Source organism: Oryctolagus cuniculus, chromosome 6 (genome assembly GCF_051225735.1).
Source record: "Oryctolagus cuniculus isolate XC-2025 breed Fujian yellow rabbit chromosome 6, ASM5122573v1, whole genome shotgun sequence".
NCBI lineage: Eukaryota > Metazoa > Chordata > Mammalia > Lagomorpha > Leporidae > Oryctolagus > Oryctolagus cuniculus.
Genome location: NC_142872.1, coordinates 114,729,996 through 114,748,970, shown reverse-complemented (window position 1 = coordinate 114,748,970; position 18,975 = coordinate 114,729,996). Strand labels below are relative to the sequence as shown.

The window sequence follows — 18,975 nt, the reverse complement described above, 5'->3', positions numbered from 1 at the left end:
ACATTTTACTGCACAGGATTTGGTAGCACAGGGAGGGCCTTGCAGTTGATTTGTGGTGGCTGCCCACAATGACATGTTGATTGAGCAACAGTCAGTGTGATAGACTCCATGTTGCATGGTCATGTCAATAAGGACTTTCTAAAGTATCCTCCCTCGGCCCATTCTCTCAATCACTTTCTATTCCCTTGCCTTGCTTAATTTATCTTCCTAGAAGTTACCATTATATGAAATTACATGTCCTTACTGTGTATTGGTTCTTCTACACCAATTTATCTTGCCCATTATTGTTTCTGTAGGACTTATTGAGGCATTGCCATTTAGGAACACATAATAAATACATGTAGAATAATACAAATAATTGACTACAATCCACATGTTCTATATATGTCTCTAAACTATCATTCAGAACTCAACTTTTAAAAATTTAATATCTTTTGAACTTTCATTGGAAATTTAGTATCTTAAAATTCTTATTATCAAAAGATATATTTTAACAATTATATCTTAATTCATATGACATCTGGGACAGGTTAAGTTTTCTAAAAGTAAGACCTGTCATTATACATATAAATACATTTGTATACTTGAATAGGACTTAGCTATGCCTTCTTGTTCGTTCATTTATCATTTCAGAGGCAGTGAGCTGCTACTTAGGAGATAAAGACAGGCAGAGGATCCAGTGTGTAGACTTTAGTCCTTTTTATTTTTTTTTTTTTTTCTGAAGTCCTTAGAAGTAGAGTCTGAACTCTGACTGTGAGAAAAAGCAAATTCCATCATCTACAGGAGGGCTTTTAAGTAAATTACATGCTGAAGAAATGAAAGCAGTTATCGTAAGCCAAATATGACTATTGTACATTCAGGAGGAATCTTTTTAGATGAACATTGGTAGCAAAATTCACTATTTTTATGGTAAAATTGAATTTGTTTCTACTTATAAAAGTTAATTATTTTAGAGACTGTAGTTCATTACTACTTTATTCTATATTCATTATCTTAACCACATTGCATGTACTGAGTATTTCAGACTCTACATTAGCCACTCCAAATAAATTGATGACTAATTCATTGTCCCTTACTTTAAGGATGGTTAACAGTGTTATCAATAAGAACAGGGTCAGGCCAGCGCCACGGCTCACTGGGCTAATCCTCCACCTGCAGCACCGGCACCCTGGGTTCTAGTCCTGGTTGGGGCGCCAGATTCTGTCCCAGTAGCTCCTCTTCCAGTTCAGCTCTCTGCTGTGGCCCGGGAGGGCAATGGAGGATGGCCCAAGTGCTTGGATACTGTACCTGCATGGGAGACCAGGAGGAAGTACATGGCTCCTGGCTTCTGATCGGCACAGCATGCCAGCCTCAGTGTGCTGGCTGTAGCAGCCATTTTGGGGGGTGAACCAACAGAAGGAAGACCTTTCTCTCTCTCTCTCCTCCCCCCCCCCACCTCTCTCTCTCTCTCTCACTGTCTAACTCTAACTCTGCCTGCCAAAAAAAAAAAAAAAAAAAAAAGGGTTGTTCATCAAATCTTAGAAGACCAGAATTCTGGTCCTTGCTTCTCAGTAAAATGAGGAGAAAAAAATTATTGGCTTTAATTTTGTTATTTGTAAAGTGAAGGATAAAAAAATGCCATATAAATTCACAGAATTGTTGCAACAATTGGCATAGAAAATATAGGAAAAGACTCTCTTTTTATCAGCTTTTCCCCCATATTCAAACTCTCAAAGTGGAGCATTTTTACATGAGCCAGTTTACTCCCCATGTTGCACACTGAGGGTGATATTTGTGTCTCAGGTTCGTTTGTAATCCTTTGGTAAATAGTTAGGGCCAAATGTGCGGCAGTTCTTTAGAGCACTCCAGTGGTTGACTTAGGAGTGATTTGACCTGAACTCCTTTCTTTCTCTTAGGCCTTTACAGAACTCTGCTTCCCAGGTTATGCAATGATGGAAAGATGACAGTTGTGAGGAACAAACCCCCAGAAGAACAAACAGCAAGAGACTGTCCGGTTTTGGATAGTGAGAATTTCCACAATTCTGTCATCCTTTTCCCTCCTGTGTCTTTCTTCTTGTTCTAAACAAAGTTTTCCTGTTTTTGCCAAAGGCCAAATGTTGCCCTTGACCTATGTGTACTTTCCCCTTACCTTCATTCCTTTCTCTGAACTTTTACTGTTGGCCATTATTTACTGTGTGCATTTATTTTTTATAATTTGATGTTTTCATTTCACTTTTATTTTAGTTGTAAATAATTTTAAACAGATTCAATATAATTTGTAGACACATAAGAACATAAAGATGCTGCCTTCCTCCCTTCCTTTCTCCCTCCTACCTTCCTACCTCCTTCCATCTTTTTTTTTTTTTTAGTTTTTGAGATAATATATTTTAAATATGCATTGCAATAAAAAGGCTCAAGACTTCACTGAATAAGAAGTTCAACAAGTAAAAAGCAAAAAAAAAAAAAACAAAACAAACAAACAAAAAAACCCTAGTTTAGTGGTAACACAGATAATGGCTATAAACAATAATTGATATTATAAATGACCATCCATATACAGTTTTTTGGCAATTATTCATTCATAATTTGTTTCAATGAAGTAGAACCAATGAACATGTAATATCTAAATATTTCCTGTGTGGTCACAAAATAATAATTAACTTCATTTAGAATTTAAGCCATTTCCTCTCAACAGTTTATGCACAGGAATATAATTATACAGGATTGTTCCCATCAGTCCATAAGGGCACAGCATGTCCTTGCTTCATTGATTTTACAGAAAAAAAATCAAATCAACAATCTACATACACTGCTGTGATCAAATTCTCTGCTTTGTCATTAAACTTTCTACAAGAAGTATCTGTGATAGATATTCTTTCTCCCCTCATAATCTTTCCTCAAAATCTACTTCAGTCAGACTTTATTTAGTTCCTACCACTGAAAAAATGCTCCTCTCAAGTCACCAATGACATGCATATCATTCCAAATGAATGGTGAATTCTTTTTATAAGATTTATGTATTCCTTTGAGAGACAGAGTTACAGAGACAAGGAGAGACAGAAAGCAAGGTCTTCCATCCACTGGTTCACTCCTCAATTGGCTGCAACAGCTAAAGTTGTGCCTTTCCAAAGCCAGGAGCCAGGAGCTTCTTCCAGGTCTCCCACGTGGGTGCAGGGGCCCAAGCACTTGGGCCATCTTCTACTGCTTTCCCAACCATGCCAGAGAGCTGGATCGGAAAAGGAGCAGCCAGGCCGAGAACCGACACCCATATGCTGGCACTGCAGGTGAAGATTTAACCCACTATGGGACAGCACCGGCCCCAAATGGTGAATTCTTTACTTCTTTCAAATTCTTACCAGGCTTCTCAGAAGCATATGACATATTTGAGGATTATTTTCTTGAGGAATGGTCCTCTCTTGGCTTCTGGGAATCCTCACTAATCAAGTTTCCTTCCTTAGTTTTCATTTGCTGATGACTTCTATGCTTTAGAGTGGCTATGAATTCTGTCTTGTACCGCATTCTCTATTGAAAACACAAATGCCACGTACAAATGAATGACTTCCAAATATGATTCTCCAATCCAAGAATGCCCTTGAGTTCCAGATTCCTTCATAAAGTTGCTGATCTCTCAGTGTCACTTCGATGTCCATATCTTATAGATGAAGTTTGGCCATATAGCAATCTTCTCCAATTCTTGATCTTTCTCTATCTCAGTACATGGCATCACCACCTCTCTGGTTATTCAAGCTGATGATAGCTAATGCTTTGATTAATACTGTAGGTCACCCTTTCACGTCTACCACGTTGGTTTTTTGCTCCTACCTACATAAATGAATCTCAAATCCACTACTCTTCTCATTATTTACTGTGTGCATTTATTTTTTATAATTTGATTTTTATTTCACTTTTATTTTAGTTGTAAATAATTTTAAACAGATTCAATATAATTTGTAGACACATAAGAACATAAGGATGAGAGGGCTTGGTCTTCCATCTGCTAGTTCATGCCCCAATTGGCCACAATGGCTGGAGCTGCACTGATTGAAGCCAGGAGCCTGGAGCTTCCTCCAGGTCTTCCACTTGGATGCAGGGGCCATCTTCTAGTGCTTTCCCAGACCTTAGCAGAGAGCTGGATTGGAAATAGAGCAGTTGGGATTCTAACCAGCACCCATATGGAATGCCAGCACTACAAGTGGCGACTTTTACCTGCTACGCTACAGCACCAGCCCCGAATATATTTTCTAAGATAGTTTTGCTATGCAAGAACTGAAAATATTGTCACTGGGAAGATGGGTAGGAGACCAGGATTTCCTCCCTTGTCAGCAGTTCTCTTACTGTCTCCTCTGGCATCTTTCTTCCTCTGTCTCAATGCCTCTGCATCACCATCTCCTGCTGTCTGCCTCTTTGTTTGCCTTTTCTTAGCTGGTTACTGCTCTGTCGGTGCTTTAATTAAGTTTTCACTCCATATGCTTCTTGTCTCAAAGGAAATAACTTGTCTGTAATGTTCATCAGTAGGATGGGCCCTAGGGAGAGAGGAGTTTGTCCCGTTAAATGATTTTTAAAACAAAGGACATTTGCTAGGGGATTCAGCATATGCCCTGTCCTACCATCCATTTCCTGCTTTTCACATGGCCTGGAATTGAATTCCCACATCACCCTAGTCACCCAAGAGCTTTTGAAAGTAGGATGTGCAGAATTTGAATTGCTGCCATAGCTTCATTCTGTATTACATTTTCTTCTGGCTAGCCTATCACATATTTGACTTCTGTGAACTGAAGTCTCTTTTTCACTCATGTTGCCATTATGTCAGGTGATATACATATTGAAAATACTATATGGAGGCTGGCATTGTGGTGTAATGGGTTAAGTTGTTGCATGTCTGCAATGCGGGCATCCCAGCTGTCTCTGGTGCTCCACTTCTGATCCAACTGTCTTGTAATGTACTTGGGAAAGCAGCAGATATCCCAAGTATTTGGGCCCCTGATACACATATAAGAGAACTGGATGAAGCTTCTAGCTCCTGGCTTCAGCCTGGCACAGCCTCAGCTGATACAGCCATTTGGAGAATGAACCAGTGGACTAGAGACATCTCTCTCTCTCTCATGCCTCTCTATAAATATATATTTAAATAACTTTAAAAATCTTTAAAAAACACTATATGGCATGTAGGAAATACTTAAAATGTGATATAATAATAATTATTAATTTATTGCTAACATAATCAATAATCAATTATCTTAGGGCCCTTTCATTCTATATACCGCAGACATAGTGAACTCTGTTGTTACCCAGTCTATATTTATTTATTTTACTCATAAGGATAAGTGAATGTTAAAAGCCTTTCTGAAATGCAGACATACTATATTTACACTAATTCCCTGACTAGGATGTTAATGGAAAGAGATACTCCGGGTCTCCTGAATATGTTGTCTCATGGGAACTAGCTACAGTTCCTAGCATAGGAAATATTTTTAACTATGGAGCATACAGATTTGGGTAGCATTTGAAGTTACATGTCATTTCAAGTGATCAGAAGATTAGGTTCTCAAGGAGGAAAAATGCACTTTCTTTTGAAGACTGAAATAATTCCTTTCCAAGTCCATTAAATTTCCAGAAATGTCACAAGGTTATACCATGGTGGACACTAGGAAGTACATGAAGACTTCAAATAGTTCATAGAAAATAGAATTTAAAAATACAAAATGTAAGCTTTATTTCTTTTTTTTAAAAAAAGATTTATTTATGTATTTGAAAGACAGAGTTACAGAGGGGCAGGGGCAGAGAGAGAGAGAGAGGTCCTCCATTCGCTGTTCTCTCTCCAGATTGCCACAATGGCCAGAGCTGTACTAGTCCAAGCCAGGAGCCAGAGGGTCTCCCACATAGGTATAGGGGGCCCAAGGACTTGGGCCATCTTCTACTGCTTTCCCAGGCCATAGCAGAGAGCTGGACAGGAAGTGGAGCAGCTAGGACTAGAATAGGCAGCCATATGGGATGCCGGCACCACAGGAGTCAGCTTTACCTACCTTGCCACAGTGCTGACCTCTAAGCTTTGTTTCTTAACATGAGCTAATAAAGTAGTAGACTCCTTTGCAAGCAATGATATCAAACAATTAGTCAACCCCAATAGAGCGGAGAGACCTGGGAATTTAACCATGCTGACACAGACTTGTTCTTATCACTAACTGAAGAAAAATAGCTTCCTTTTGATGGCAGTTTAAATATAAGAAATGGGGTCCCACACTGTGGCATAGTGGGCTAAGCCTCCACCTGCAGTGCCCGCATCCCATGTGGGCACTGGTTTGTGTACTGCCTGCTCCTTTTCCCATCCAGCTCTTGGCTATGGCCTAGGAAAGCAGGAGAAGATGGTCCAAGTGCCTGGGCCCCTGCACCCACATAGAAGACCCAGAAGAAGCTCCTGGCTTTGGTTCAGCTCAGCTCCAGCCATTGCAGCCATTTGGGGAGTGAACCAGTGAATGGAAGGCCTTTTTCTCTGTCTCTCCCTCTCTCTGTCTGTAATTCTACCTCTCAAATAATTAAATAAAATCATTTAAAAATATTTTGAAACAAAAAGAAGGATCTAGCTTTGCAGTGCAATAGGTTAACCCACCACTTGTGCTGGCCTCCAATATGAGTACCAGTTTCCATCCTGGCTCCTCCATTTCTGATCCAGTTCCCAGCTAATATGCCTGGAAAATCAGTGGAAGATGGGTCCCAGTGCTTGGGCCCCTGCACCCTTGTGGTAATCCTGGATGGAGTTCCCCACTGCTGGCTTCACCGTGGCTCAGCCCTGCCTATTTTTGCTGCTGTTGAGTGAACCAGTAGATGAAAGACCTCTTTCACTGTCTCTCTGAATTTCACATAGAAGAAATATTTAAAAAAATAAACAAACAAAAAGAAGTCAAAGGAAGCCAATTAGAACATAAGGTGGTTGCCTAATGTCTTCTCATTTGAATATTCACAAGAAGAATGTCCTGGTTAGAAAAGGCTTAGCTTATCAGATGATGCTTTCCTACCATTTTTCTGCTGAAACTTTGGCTAATTTCCTGAAAGTACTCTCCTAAGAAACAGATGATAATATTCCTTGGCCCTCCTAAAAGTAAATGAGCAAAATGCCTTGAACATTGCACAAACCTGTTGTCATGACCTTTGGTCTTTCAGTCCTCCTTTACATGTACTGAACATCTTCCATTTTCTGTTGGCATTGTTTGTGTGGTGCTTTGTCTTTAGGATCATACTAATAAAGCTGTATTTCATCGTCTCCTGGTACAATTCTTCAGAAAAATGTGTCAGGATCTTAATCCTTCTTGTTTAAAATTTCCCCTCAAATCTGTGATATTGTCTGCAGCTGACTGGGTGAAACAAGTTTGGTATTCATTGAGTAAAAAGTTTGTTCTATTTTTTTATTTTATTTAAGTTATACAAGTTTCACATATTTCATATATGCAAATTTAGGAACATAGTGATACTTCCCATCCTACCATTCCTCTAGCCCACTCCCCAACACTTCTTTCTCCTCCCTCAACAATTCCCACTCTCATTTTTTACTAAGATCAACTTTTACCTTACTTTATATTCATAAGGTTAACCCTACACTAAATAAAGAGTTCAACAATAGTATGAAAAAAAAAAAAAAACACACTGTTCCTCTACAGAAGAGACAAGGGCTGTAAACAATCATCGAATCTCAAAATGTCCATTTCACTCGAATACATTACATTTTAGGTACTCTATTAGTTACTCCAGATCAGGGAAATCATGATTACCTGTCTTCTTGGGGCTGACTTAGTTGCATCCACTTTGCTGCAAAAGACAGGATTTCATTTTTTTCTCCATAGTGTATATATACCATAATTTCTTTATCCAGTCATCAGTTGATGGACATCTGGGTTGATTCAGTGTCTTAGCTATTATGAATTGAGCTGCAATGATGCAATGATCATGGAGGTACATATTACTGTTTCATATGCTGACTTGATTTTGCTTGGGTAAATTTGCAATAGCAGGATTGCTGTGGTATGCTATTTCTATTTTCAGATTTCTGAGGTATCTCCATTCTGACTTCCACAGTGGTTTGTACTAGTTTATCTTCCCACAAAGAGTGGATTAGGTTACCAGTTTCCCCACATCCTTGCCAGAATTTGTTGTTTGTTGATTTCTGTATGAGAGCCATTCAAACTAGGGTGAGGTGAAACCTCATTATGGTTTTGATTTGCATTTTGCTGAGATTAGTGGTGCTGGCCATTTGAATTTCCTCTCTTGAAAAATACCTGTTCAAGTCCTTTTCCCATTTCTTAACTGGATTGTTTGTTTTGCTGTTGTTGAGTTATTGAGCTCGTTATAGATTAAGGATATTAATCCTTTATCAGTTGCCTAGTTTGCAAATAATTACTCCCATTTTGTCAATTGTGGCTTCACTTTGCTGAGTGTTTATTTTGCAGTGTAGAAGCTTTTCAATTTGATGTAGTCCCATTTGTCTATTTTGACTTTGATTGCTGATGCCTTTGGGGTTTTTGCCAAGAAGTCTTTGCTTATGATAATGTCTTGCAAATTTTCCCAAAGTTCTCCTCAGGTAATTTGATCCTATTGGGTTGTAGATTTACTTTTTTTGAACCAATTAAAGCATTTGTGTGTAAAATAAGATAGGGGTCTAGTTTCCTACTTCTAAATATGGAAATCCAATTTTCTCAGCACCATTTGTTGAAGAGAATGTCCTTGCTCCAGGGACTGATTTTAACAACTTTGAAAAAATAAGTTTGTTGTAGATATATGGATTGATTTCTGGAGTTTCTTTTCTGCTCAATTGATCTATCCATTGGTTTTTGTACCAGTTCCAGGATGTTTTGGTTTTAATTGCCCTATAGTATATCTTGAAATCAGGTCCTGGATTTAGATCTTTAATCCATTTTGAGTGTGTTTTTGTGTAAGGTATAAAGTAAGGGTATTGCTCCATACTTCTGTATGAGGAGATTCAGTTTTCCCAGCACCACTTGTTGAAGAGACTTTCCTTTCTCCAGGGATGATTTTAGCTCCTTTGTCAAAGATAAGTTTGTTGTAGATGTGTCAATTGATTTCTGGAGTTTTTATTCTGTTGCATTGCTCTGTGCATCTGTTTTTGTGCCAGTACCAGGGTATTTTGATTATAATTATCCTGTAGTATGCCTTGAAACCTGGTATTGCGATGCCTCCAGCTATGTCTGTTGTAAAAGATTGCTTTAGCTGTTCATGGTCTCCTATGTTTCCATATGAATTTCAACATTAATTTTTCTATATCTGAGAAGCATTTCTTTGGTATTTTGATTGGGATTGCATTGAATCTGCAAAATGCTTTCAGTATTTAGGATATTTTGATGATATTGATTCTTCCAATCCATGAGCATGGAAGACTTTTCTATTTTTGCTTCTACTTGTATTTCTTTAATGTTTTATAGTTCTCATCATAGATATCTTTGATACCTTGGTTACATTTATTCCAAGATATTTAATTTTTTTGTAGCTATTGTGAATGCTATTGACCTTTAAAGTTCTTTCTCAGTGATGCAATTATCTCTGTATAAAAAGGCTATTGATTTTATATGTTAATTTTATATCCTGCCAAAAAAGAGTTTTACCAAACTCTTTTATGAGTTCCAATAGTCTCTCAATGGAGTCTTTTAGATCACCTCTACATAGAATCATGTCATCTACAAATAGAGATAGTTTGACTTCCTTCTTTCTGATTTGTATCCTTTTGATTTCTTTTTCTTGCCTAATAGCTCTGACTAAAACTTCTAGGACTATATTGAATAGCAGTGGTGAGAGGTGGCATCCTTGTCTGGTTCTAGGTCCTAGGGGAAATGCTTCCAATTTTTCCTCATTCAATAAGATGCTGGCCATGGTTTATCATAAATTGTCTTGATTGCATTAAGGAATGTTCCTTCTATACCTGATTTGCTTAAGGTTTTCATCATGAAAGGGTGTTTTATTAATTGCTTTCTCTGCAACTTCTGAGATAATCATATGGATTTTATTCTTCAGTTTGTTAATCAGATGTATCACATTGATTTGCAAATGTTGAACCATCCCTGCATACCAGGGCTAAAGCTCACTTAGTCTAGGTGAATGATCATTCTGATGTGTTAGTTGGATTAGAGTAGCTAAGATTTTGTTGAGGATGTTTGCATGTATGTTCATTAGAAATTTTGGTCTCTAGTTCTTTCTCTGTTGTATATTTTTTGGTTTAGGTATTACGATGATGCAGCCTTCACAAAAGGAGTTTGGGAGGATTCCCTCCTTTTCAATTGTTTTGAATAGCTTGAGAGAAGTATTGGCGTTAATTTGTCTTGAAATGCATGGTAGAATTCAGCAGCGAAACTGTCTGTTCCTGGCCTTTTCTTTGTTGAGAGGGTCTTTATTACTGATTCAATTTCTGTCTTATTTATTGGTTTGTTTACGTTTTCTATGTCTTCATGACTCAATTTAGGTAGGTTGTATATGTCCAGAAATCAATCCATTACTTCTAGGTTTCTCAATTTGTTGGCTTATAGCACTTTGTAGTAATTCTTGATGATTATTTTTTTATTTCTGTCATATTTGTTGTTACAGTTCCATTTTCATCACTGATTTTGTTGATTTGGGTCTACTGCCTCTTTTTTGTTTTGCTTGTTTGTTTTTGGTCAATGATATATCAATTTTATTTATTTTTTTTCCTTTTTAATCATAGGTGAGTAAGTTGAACAAATTGAAATGTCTATGGTGCTGGCTATTGTTTTGTCTGTTAATTCTTGCTCCTCTTCAATTAGGACATGAACAAGATTGGTCTTTGCTTGCATATTGCTTTGTATGGTGTGCTCCTGCAGGCTTCATCTTTAGTATCATCCTGTTCCTTCTTAAAATTAGTATCTATCTCTAAACTGGTGATATCTTTGGAACAATGTCCCTAAAAACTTTTCATTAATCATCAGTAACACCATTCTTTCACCCAAGCTTCACAAGTAATTATATATATATTCTGGTTCAATTTTAACAGAATTCATGATGCTCTGTTTAGGGTTCTTTTCATACTGATGAATTACCCTTCCTAGTGTCTATATCCTATTTAGACATGATGTCACAAATTGACATATTTTGTTACAAAAAAGTTGAAGCCCATGAGGTTTTTTTCTTAATACACACTTTCTATAATTTTAAAAGGTTAAGTAATTTATTTTTAAGTCGGAGTTACAGAGAGAGATGGATACACGAGGATTTATGCAAAGACCAAGAGAGACGGATTCCATTGGTGGTTCATTTGCCAGATGATGACAGCAGCCAGTGCTGGGCCAGACCGAAACCTGGAGCCAGGACTTCATTCTGGCGTCTCACATGGGTGCAGGGGCCCAAGTACTTTAGCCATTTCTGATGCTTTCCCAGGCCATTAGCATGGAGCTGGATCAGAAGTGGAAGAGCCAGGCCATGAACCAGTGCCCATATGGGTTTCCCCCATCACAGATGGCAGCTTAACCAGCTATGTCTCATGGGTCTCTTCCGTAAACTGAAGACATACTCATAGTACTTGATGTTTCTCTCTTTATAAAATTACTTTTTAAAACTTTATTATACATGCTTCTTTATTAAAATCAGGCAATGGTCTGATAATAATACATCTGCCTACTAAATACCTTTATGTTAGACTTTACTGACAGGACCTTAACTATTTGGAAGTAAAGCTTTCTACAGAAGAGGATGAATGGAAATGCCATTTGCTTCTCAGACTTGATAGTTGCTATATCAAGTGGATTTTTTACATGAATACTAAATTAAAAAATATTTTAGTACACAGTGACTTGCTTTTGTTTTATTATCTTAGCATTATTGATCCTGAAGGGACAGTGGAAAAATGCAGCAGCTTGCCAGGAGCCAAGCCTGCCAATATTGAGCATCTGCCCTGCACAGGGAATTCTTTTTCAATCCCTGCAGCCAACCATGAGGGGCAGCAGCATAAAAAGAAAAGAGCGTGGGGTTCTGGCATTGTGGAGTGGCAGTGGAGATGCCACCTGTGATGCTGGCATCCCATGTGAGCAGTGCTTCATATCAAAGATGCTAGACTTCTGATCCAGCTCCCGGCTAGTGGCCTGGGGAAAGCAGCAGCAGATGGCTCAGTGCTTGGGCCCCTGCACCCACGTGGGAAACCGGGGTGAAGTTCCTGCTTCCCAGCTTCAGCCTGGCCCCGCCCTGGGGAATTGCAGCCAACTGGGAGTGAACCAGCAGATGGAACACCTCTCTCTTTTTTATCTCTCCTTTCTCTGTAGCTCCAATTTTCAAATAAATTAAAGTGTGTGGATCTAAAGTTCTTTTTGTCCCTGTTGTCAGATACCAAGTTAGACCCAATGGATTGCAAGATGACCATGTGAGAGCTCTGTTTAAAGCTTCTTCAGTGTTTAAAATCGAAAGCATTTACAGGAAAAGAGAACAATTCAGAGGGCTCGAGTATGCATACAAGTGTCTCCATGTGGCCTTTTCCCAGACTTAACAATCTGTCGCTCCCCCTCTTCGTGGAGGAACGACACAGGACCCTGCGCTGTTCTTTCGTCTGCTCGGCCCTCCCCGGGTTTGCTGCTGGTTCTTCCCGGGTTGGCTACTATCCCTTCCACCTCCGTGGAAGGGCAGTTCCCCCTGGCCACATTCCCCACTTCCGCAGGGGAGCGGCACACCGCCGGCCGGCTCTTCCCGGGGGCTGCACAGGTGTTCCTTCAGCTAGATGTTCCCCTTAGATGTTCCTGGTGCATGCCGTCTCTCTCCTCCTTTATAGTCCTCCTCTGCCAATCCCAACTCGGCTGCCCACACGCCGAGTACGCTGCTCTCCTCCAATCAGGAGCAAGTCCTACAGTTTATTGGCTGAACTGGAGGCAGCTGCTTAGAAGCTGTTTTCTCCTCTCCCAGCGCCATATTGTGGGAGAGCAGATGCATAGAATAAGTCTTAATTCCAGTAACTCAGTCCAGTCCAGGTTGCTCCCCACAACAATCAAGGACTTTGAGAACTTGGAGATCTGAGGAAACCCAGTGAAATTCTTTCCACCTCCTCAAAATCTGAGCTGAAGGAGAGCACCAGTGAATGATGAGAGCAGAGGGTGACAAGACTGAGGACCCAGTTTTCACTTCCCGGGCTGGTGGAGAGTGAACAACTGGTTCCCAAAGCAAACAAGGGGCTCTTTCCAATGTACCTGATGGCTTCTGGCCAAAGCAAGGCATTGACACAGAAAGAGTTAGGTGGTGATGGTGCGCAAAGGGACTTGAGGAGGAAAGAAAAAGCAGTTGGGAATCAATTTAAATTTAGTTTCTGGATCTCAGAAGTTCAACTGTGTGAACAGTGATTACACTTGACAGGATGATTTGTTATAGCACAACTTGTATATTACGAATGGGGAAAATATTAGCATCATTTACAGTTATAGTGCCTTTGAATGACAGTGTCCTTTCTAGTACTTTGAGACCTATAAGATGCATCTAAAAAAATTGCTACTGTGGAAAATGAAAACTGCTCAAAGAAGTGAAGGAGGATGGGGGGAGAGCCTGTGGTTTTCCTTTTCGATTAATTGTTGTAATCCCTTTTGGGTGGCTGAGGGAGTGCCATGTTTTCTCTCAACTTCATTAAGCACTGCAGTGCGTGCTGGACAACTTTAATACTACAAGAGTCCTACTGTGTTGCTAGCACTTTGATAGAGCTTTTGGGTCCAGCTTTCCATTAGAACGATTAATTCCATTCATGTTCTTTTTTGTTACAAATCGTACAGGTCCGGTGTTTCTGGATGTTTATATCTGCATTGTATTTTAAGCCTGTGTATTTGTTTTTCATAAATTTTTCTTAGAGTTCTAATTATCATCCTTGTCCATCTTGTAAGTGTCATGTCTACATCATCTTCAAGACTCCAGCAAACTGTGCCATCTTCTACTCCTTCTTCGAGTTCTTCCAACACTCAGAAATCACAGGGACTTTATTCACCTTGGGCCGGTGGTGGCTGTCACGTGTGTCAATGGAACTTGAAAGCCATATACACGATTTTTTTTTTAATAATGGCTGCTACGGCTGTTGTGCTGCACCGATCCGAAGCCAGGAGACAGGTACTTCCTCCTGGTCTCCCATGCGGGTGCAGGGCCCAAGCACTTGGGCCATCCTCCACTGCCTTCCTGGGCCACAGCAGAGAGCTGGACTGGAAGAGGAGCAACCGTGACAGAATCCGGTGCCCCGCCTGGGACTAGAACCCAGGGTGCCAGTGCCACAGGTGGAGGATTAGCCTAGTGAGATGCGGCGCCGGCCCATATAAATTATTTTAATATAAAGTTATTCTCTTTTTGGAATACCATTAGATTAATTTATGAAGTTGATTTATTTATGTGGGAAATTAGGGTGTATTTTCATTGGATGATCAAGCAAAAATTGACAACAGCAATGATGGTAATTTTTATCAAATACATCTTTCTATAGTTGAAAACTTTATGAAATATACTTCTTCATTTTCACTAATTCGACTTACATGGTTTAACCCTTATCTATAGTCTTCCCAGCCCCCTGTACATCTACTTGAAACAAGGATAGGAAAAATGCTAAGAAAATTATTTTTTTAACTTTTATTTAATGAATATAAATTTCCAAAGTACGACTTATGGATTACAATGGCTTCCCCCCCATAACGTCCCTCCCACCCACAACCCTCCCCTTTCCCACTCCCTCTCCCTTTCCATTCACATCAAGATTCATTTTCGATTATCTTAATATACAGACGATCAGCTTAGTATACATTAAGTAAGGATTTCAACAGTTTGCTCCCACACAGAAACATAAAGTGAAAAATAATAGATGATTTTTTTTTAAATGATGATGAAATCAGATCAGACCTATTGTCATGTTTAATCCCAGTGAGAGTCAAGTTGGGAATTGATAATTGATAATTTCTTTTTTTTTTTTTTTTACAGAAGATCAGTTTAGTATGCATTAAGTAAAGATTTCAACAGTTTGCACCCCCATAGAAACACAAAGTGAAATATATTGTTTGAGTACTCGTTTTAGCATTAAATCTCAATGCACAGCACATTAAGGACAGAGATCCTACATGAGGAGTAAGTGCACAGTGACTCCTGTTGTTGACTTAACAAATTGACACTCTTGTTTATGGCATCATTAATCACCCTAGGCTCTTGTCATGAGTTGCCAAGGCTATGGAAGCCTTTTGAATTCACCGACTCTGATCATAGTTAGACAAGTTCGTAGTCAAAGTGGAAGTTCTCTCCTCCCTTCAGAGAAAGATGAATACTCTAAGCAAACTGGGTTTGGAAGGAACATTCCTCAATACAATCAAAACAATCCATGAAAAACCCACAGCCAACATCCTATTGAATGGGGAAAAGTTGGAAGCATTTCCACTGAGATCTGGTACAAGACAGGGATGTTCACTCTCACCACTGCTATTCAATATAGTTCTGGAGGTTCTAGCCAGAGCTATTAGGCAAGAAAAAAGAAATTAAAGGGATACAAATTGGGAAGGAAGAACTCAAACTATCCCTCTTTGCAGATGACATGATTCTTTATTTAGGGGACCCAAAGAACTCTACTAAGAGACTATTGGAACTCATAGAAGATTTTGGCAAAGTAGCAGGGTATAAAATCAATGCACAAAAATCAACAGCCTTTGTATACACAGACAATGCCATGGCTGAGGAAGAACTTCTAAGATCAATCCCATTCACAATAGCTACAAAAACGATCAAATACCTTGGAATAAACTTAACCAAGCCGTTAAAGATCTCTATGATGAAAATTACAAAACCTTAAAAAAATTACAAAAATAGAAGAGGATACCAAGAAATGGAAAAATCTTCCATGCTCATGGGAAAATTATTAAAAACAGCTTTGGTACACTGTTAAAATATTCCTTATGAAATATAAGTTTCATACTTAAATATCCAAAATAAACATTCAGGAAATAACTGGAGTGAAACTATATACAGAGAAAATAAAAATAAAACATAACAAAAATAAATAAGATTATGAATGAAAATATAGGTTAGAAGGGAGATCTGAGAAAAGGGCATTTAAGAATGGAATGCAAGTATGAATAAAACCTAAATATAATATTTTGTGTACTTAATGAATATCTGTTCATTAATTATTATTTTTCTATAGGAACTATTTGAAATATGTATTTTCTTAACCTCAGCATGATGTTTTCCAGCTTCCTCCATTTTGTTGCAAATGACCAGATTTCATTTTTTTAGTGCTTTATAGTATTCTATAGAGTACATATCCCATAATTTCTTTATGCAGTCTGCTGTTGATGGGCATTTAGGTTGATTCCAGGTCTTAGCTATTATGAATTGAGCTGCAATAAACATTAAGGTGCAGACAGCTTTTTTGTTTGTCAATTTAATATCCTTTGGGTAAATTCCAAGGAGTGGAATGACTGGTTTTTATGGTAGGGATATATTCAGGTTTCTAAGCAATCTCAAAACTGACTTCCATAGTGGCTTGACTTTCCTGACTGTTTCTTTTGCAGTACAGAAACTTCTCAATTTGATGTAATTTCAATTGTTAATTTTGGCTTTGACTGTTTGTGCCTCCAGGGCCTTTTCCAAAAAGTCTTCTGGAAGTAAATAAGGATAACAACACAACATATCAAATGTTATGGGATACAGCAAAAGCAGTGTTAAGAGGAAAGATTATAGCAATAGGCGCCTATATTAAGAAATTGGAAAGGCACCAAATAAATGAGCTATCAATGCATCTCAAGGATCTAGAAAAACTGCAGCAAATCAGACCCAAAACTAGTAGAAGAGAAATAATTAAAATTAGAGAGGAAATCAACAGAATTGAATCCAAAAAAAATTACAAAAATCATCAAAACCAAAAGCTTGTTTTTTGAAAAAATAATAAAAATTGACACACCATTGGCGCAAGCAAGTAAAAAAAGAAAAGACCCAAATCAATAAAATCAGAGATGAAAAAGGGAATGTAACAACAGATACCACAGAAATAAAAAGAATCATCAGAAATTACTAAAAATAATTGTATGCCACCAAACAGAGAAATCTATCAGAAATGGATAGATTCATGGACACATACAACCTACCTAAATGGAACCATGTAGACATAGAAAACCTAAACAGACAAATAAATGACACAGAAATTGAATCAGTAATAAAGGCCCTCCCAACAAAGAAAAGCCCAGGACCGGATGGATTCACTGCTGAATTCTATCAGACATTAAAGGAAGAACTAACTTCAGTTCTTCTTAAACTTTTCAGAACAATCAAAAAAGAATGAATACTCCCAAATTCTTTCTATGAAGCCAGCATCACCTTAATTCTGAAACCATAAAAAGGTGCAGCAATGAAAGAGAATTACAGGCCAGCGTGGCGACTCACTTTGCTAATCCTCCGCCTGCGGCATCAGAACCCAGGGTTCTAGTCCTGGTTGGGGCGCCAGATTCTGTCCTGGTTGCTCCTCTTCCAGTCCAGCTCTCTGCTGTGGCCCAGGAAGGCAGTAGTACAGTGCTTGGGCCCAGTAACCACATGGGAGATCAGGAGGAAGCACCTGGCTCCTGGCTTTGGATCTGAGCAGTGCCGGCTGTGGTGGCCATTTGGGGAGTGAACCAAGGGACAGAAGACCTTTCTCTTTCTGTCTCTCTCTCCCTCTCTCTCACTGTCTATAACTCTATCTATCAAATAAAAAAAAAAAGAGAATTACAGACCAATTTCCCTGCTGAACATATACACAAAAATCCTCAATAAAATTCTGGCCAATAGAGTGCTGCAACACATCAGAAAGATTATCCACCCAGACCAAGTGGAATTTAACTCTGGTATGCAGGGATGGTTCAACGTTTGTGAATCAATCAATGTTATATACCATATTAACAAATTGCAGAAGAAAAATTATATGATTATCTCAATACATGCAGAGAAAGTTTTTGATAAAATACAATACCCTTTCATGATGAAAACTCTAAACAAATTGGGTATAGAAGGAACATTCCTCAATACAATCAAATAATTCATGAAAAACCCATGGCCAGCATCCTATTGAATGGGGAAATGTTGGAAGCATCTCCACTGAGATCTGGTACCAGATAGGGATGCCCACTCTCACCATTGCTATTCAATATAGTTCTGGAAGTTTTAGCCAGAGGTATTAGACAAGAAAAAGAAATTACAGGGATACAAATGGGGAAGGAAGAACTCAAACTATCCCTCTTTGCAGACGATATGATTCTTTATTTAGGGGATCCAAAGAACTTTACTAAGAGACTATTGGAACTCATAGAGGAGTTTGGCAAAGTAGATGATATAAAATCAATGCGCAAAAATCAACAGCCTTTGTATACACAGGCAATACCACGGCTGAGAAAGAACTTCTAAGATCAATCCCATTCACAATAGCTACAAAAACAATCAAATACCTTGGAATAAACTTAACCAATGACGCCAAAATTACAAAACCTTAAAGAAAGAAATAGAAGAGGATACCAAGAAATGGAAAAATCTTCCATGCTCAAGGATTGGAAGAATCAATATCATCAAAATGTCCATTCTCCTAAAAGCAATTTATAGATCCAGTGTGATACCAATCAAAATACCAAAGACATTCTTCTCAGATCTGGAAAAAATGATGCTGAAATATGGAGGCACAGGAGACTCAAATAGCTAAAGCAATCTTGTATAACAAAAACAAATCCAAAGGCAACACAATACCAGATTTCAGGACATACTACAGGGCAGTTGTAATCAAAACAGCATGGTACTGGTACAGAACAGAATTGAAACACCAGAAATCAACCCAAACATCTACAGCCAACTTATATTTGATCAAGGATCTAAAACCAATTCCTGGAGCAAGGACAGTCTATTCAATAAATGGTGCTGGGAAACCTGGATTTCTACGTGCAGAATCATGAAGCAAGACCCCTAACTTACAGCTTAAACAAAAATCCACTCAAAATGTATTAAATATCTAAACTTACGACCCGACACCACCAAATTATTAGAGAA

The 18,975-nt window shown here is 38.6% G+C and overlaps 1 pseudogene; it reads right to left on the bottom strand.

The window, feature by feature from the left end:
* Positions 1 to 13,525: 13,525 nt before the first annotated feature.
* LOC108176560 (ubiquitin-conjugating enzyme E2 variant 1 pseudogene) overlaps positions 13,526 to 18,975 on the bottom strand; it is a 180,676-nt pseudogene continuing 175,226 nt past the window's right edge.